A 4,587-nucleotide genomic window follows, 5' to 3' on the forward strand; every position below is an offset into this window, starting at 1 on the left:
TGCGTTGGTGAATCTTTTGCAATTTGTTTAATGAACAATGGAGATTGCAAAGAAGAAAGTTGTAGGTGGGATCGGTGTATTAGCGGCTGGCTGTAGCAACACAACAAGGAGGACTTACTTGGATAGCAGACGCGCTAGCCGCCAACGGCATCTGTGATCGGGTGAAGTCGTTCGTCGCGCCGTTGATCGCTGGAACGCAGGTGAGCACGGGTGTTGATGAGCAGATGAGGGCTGGCTGGCGTAGGTGAAGCGCTAATGTTTTTTATCATAGCTCTGTGAGGTCCGGTTGCTAAGTTGCTAAGTTAGCTTCAGCGTCGTTAGCAACAGCATTGTTAAGCTTTGCCAGGCTGAGAATTATTAACCGTGTAGTTACATGTACATGGTTTAATAGTATTGTTGATCTTCTGTCTATCCTTCCAGTCAGGGATTTATTTATTTTGTTTCTATCTGCATTTGAGCCAGATGCTATCACGTTAGCTCAGTAGCTAAAGAGCTTCGCCGATGTATTGTCGTGGAGATAAAAGTCACTGTGAATGTCCATTTCGCGTTCTCGACTCTCATTTTCAAGAGGATATAGTATCTGAGGTGGTTTAAAATACAAATCCGTGATCCACAATAGAAAAAGGAGAGAGTGTGGAATCCAATGAGCCAGCTTGTACCTAAGTTACGGTCAGAGCGAAAAAATATATGTCTTGCACTGCATTCTAGTCCGTCACTCTAACGTTCCTCATCCACGAATCTTTCATCCTCGCTCAAATTAATGGGGTAATCGTCGCTTTCTCGGTCCGAATCGCTCTAGCTGTGTTGAAAACAATAGGAAAATATGAGGAGGTGAACAACTGACTACGTCACGCTACTTCCGGTAGGGGCAAGGTTTTTTTTAATCAGAGACCAAAAGTTGCGAACTTTATCGTCGTTGTTCTATACTAAATCCTTTCAGCAAAAATATGGCAATATCGCGAAATGATCAAGTATGACACATAGAATGGATCTGCTATCCCCGTTTAAATTTTAAAAAATCATTTCAGTAGGCCTTTAAAACCTTCACTGATGTTTAAATAACATTCTCTTAACTGGAGTACACGTGTAAAAATAAGTTAACCACTGTGATATGAAAAGCAATGTACTGATGATGAATACTAATAAATGGCTTCACAACAACAACAACAACAACAACAACAACAACAAAATAAATAAATAAAGTACAAATAAAAAATAAAAACTTTGTAAAATACATTAGAAAGTTGTCGCTCTTCAGGCATCTGTGTAAATGTTACAAACAAAGATTAGTAACTGTACCTTGTTTGTCTTTTATCTTCAAGCTTGATATGCTTTTACAGCAACACTGCGGGTTCATATCATCAACACATACGGAGACAACTCGAGGCAGAGGGAAGGTCCGCCGGTCTTTTACAGCGGACATCAAAGAGCGACCGCTAACTCTTACATAGCAACACGCTGCCCCCCTGTGGCGGCTGCCGTAATTACAAAGACAGTCTGATCCAATCGAGCACTGACAACTCGCTCTAATACACCACACCCCTCATTTCCAAGATAGGTTCAACATCTTTTTGACCTATTTTTCAAAATACATTCAATGTACTCTAGCTTTTAAACACCAAACAAATCAGATTTTAGTCTAACTATTAGAATGTTCAATAATGCATTTTTTAATGAACAAGTGACTTATTTTTAAACATCTCAAAGCTTATTTGTTTCAGTTTCAGTTTTAGTTTCAGTTTATTATCACATATTTCCAGTTGTTTCATTACAGCACGTCCGAAAAGGAGTAGGAAGAAGCTGAGTTTATTTAATCCTACACCTTTTCATACCATAGCAATTTTATCCTATTTTCTTCTTATCGGTCAGGCGCTACAGGTGCATCAGAGCCAGAACAAACAGGCTCAGAGACAGCTTCTTTCCCAGAGCTGTCACCATCTTGAACTCTAACTTATAATAATAATTCACCCCTATACAATATCCTACCCTAATACCCTACTGTGCAATACCCTTCGAGTGCAATACGTCAGACACTGACTGTTATTTATTACTCCGTACACTTGTCTTGTTCTGTATTGTACAGTATTTTGTATTTCTACAGTGTTTTGTATATTGTACAGGATTGCTTATTATTTTTATTGGATAGGAGTCTGTTTATTTCAATTGTTGTTTTTTTTCTTTATTACCTCTTGTGTAATTAATTTTTACCCCATATTTGTTCCCACTACCGCACCTTAAATTGGAGTCCTTAATCTCGTTATATGCAAATATGATGACAATAAAGTCCATTCTATTCTATTCTATTCTGTTCTATTCTATTCTATTATATTGTTCTCTGTAACATACCAGTGAACAATATAAATAATTAATTAAAAAAATAATATACAATAGTAAGTAAACAAATATTAAATACATAAATTATATTTGTCTCAATGAAAAAAAATAAAAAAATAAAAGGGTTCAAGATATTCATCATAATTCCTGTTCTGTGTACTTTGTGAACACCTGTAGTTTGAACAGTTTCTTAAACTGAATCATATTGGTACTTTGTTTGATTTCTTTGGTTAATCCATTCCATAATTTACTCCCTCAATTTCTCACTTGCCTCCTCCGTCCACTTCAACACACTTCTCCTTTGTGGTGGCTGTTTTTTCACCACAGGAATTCAGTGTGGCAGAAGATGAACAAGGTTGTGAATCACAACTTGTGATCTGATCACAACTTGTGATCAGAGCATCCAAGAGGGGGCTGGGGGGAGGGGGTGGGGCTGTTTCATCATCAATCAATCAATCAATCAATGTTTATTTATATAGCCCTAAATCACAAGTGTCTCAAAGGGCTGTACAAGCCACAACGACATCCTCGGTGTCGAGTGGGTCTGACATAATATTGTGAAAGTCCAACACATCAGCGAAAGTCCAGTCCATGGTGGGGCCAGCGGGAACCATCCCGAGCGGAGACGGGTCAGCAGCGTAGAGATGTCCCCATCCGATGGACAGGCTAGCGGTCCACCCCGGAGCAGAGTAGAAAAGAAAAGAAAAGAAACGGCAGATCAACTGGTCTAAAAAGGGAGTCTATTTAAAGGCTAGAGTATACAAATGAGTTTTAAGATGAGACTTAAATGCTTCTACTGAGGTAGCATCTCTAACTTTTACCGGGAGGGCATTCCATAGTATTGGAGCCCGAATAGAAAACGCTCTATAGCCCGCAGACTTTTTTTGGGCTCTGGGAATCACTAATAAGCCGGAGTTCTTTGAACGCAGATTTCTTGCCGGGACATATGGTACAATACAATCGGCAAGATAGGCTGGAGCTAAACCGTGTAGTATTTTATACGTAAGTAGTAAAACCTTAAAGTCGCATCTTAGGTGCACAGGAAGCCAGTGCAAGTGAGCCAGTATAGGCGTAATATGATCAAACTTTCTTGTTTTTGTCAAAAGTCTAGCAGCCGCATTTTGTACCATCTGTAATCTTTTAATGCTAGACATAGGGAGGCCCGAAAATAAAACGTTACAGTAATCGAGACGAGATGTAACGAACGCATGAATAATGATCTCAGCATCGCTTGTGGACAAAATGGAACGAATTTTAGCGATATTACGGAGATGAAAGAAGGCCGTTTTAGTAACACTCTTAATGTGTGACTCAAACGAGAGAGTTGGGTCGAAGATAATACCCAGATTCTTTACCGAGTCTCCTTGTTTAATTGTTTGGTTGTCAAATGTTAAGGTGGTATTATTAAATAGATGTCGGTGTTGAGCAGGACCGATAATCAGCATTTCCGTTTTCTTAGCGTTGAGTTGCAAAAAGTTAGCATCATCATCAATCATCATCATCGGCAGTCACTCGTAGTCGAGTATGACTGTCCTCAGAATGGATGGATTCCCATTCGGGAGGACGCCTGCGCGTGACGTCTTTTAGCGTGGGGAGACTGATGCGCCTGCAGCCACCACACGGTCCTTGGCAGAGAGGGGCCTTGATCCAGTGGCATGGATCCATGACGACTGGAGACCACCCTCTGTTGCAGCCTTCATCCGCCTTCAGTGCCGTTGTGACATGCAGTGTCATCCTCCGCCACTTCCACCGTTGAGGTCTTTGAAATGCTATTCAACCCATAGCTGGGACCCTGACAGGTACTACCACCCCGGGTCAGAGTGGACCATGGGAGCAATGATGACTGAGGGGTAACTCCACCTTCCCCAAAACTCCAGAACTCCCGAACTGAAGCCTCATGCTTCTTTTACATTAGCATACAGCAAGTCCAAAGTTTTACTGTCCCTTGTGTGGCGCCTTCACAGACTGTGTGAAGGCGGGCAGGGTGGCAGAAAGAGTGGCATGATTAAAGTCACCAGACATAAGGAGATGGGCTTGATATTTGTGTTATATATAATAAAACATTATTTTACCACATGGGTAAATCTAATTTATTCATTAATTAATCTACAGTAGTCAAAAATGTTGGATATATTATTGAAACATTTGTTTTAGTGGGCCTGAATTTATTTTTAATTAAATCACAAGAACAGTGTGAAAACTCAACACTGCAGTACAGTCCTCCTGGTAACAGATGGCGCTCTAGGTTTTTAC

Source organism: Entelurus aequoreus, linkage group LG11, assembly GCF_033978785.1.
Source record: "Entelurus aequoreus isolate RoL-2023_Sb linkage group LG11, RoL_Eaeq_v1.1, whole genome shotgun sequence".
NCBI classification, from domain to species: Eukaryota; Metazoa; Chordata; class Actinopteri; order Syngnathiformes; family Syngnathidae; genus Entelurus; species Entelurus aequoreus.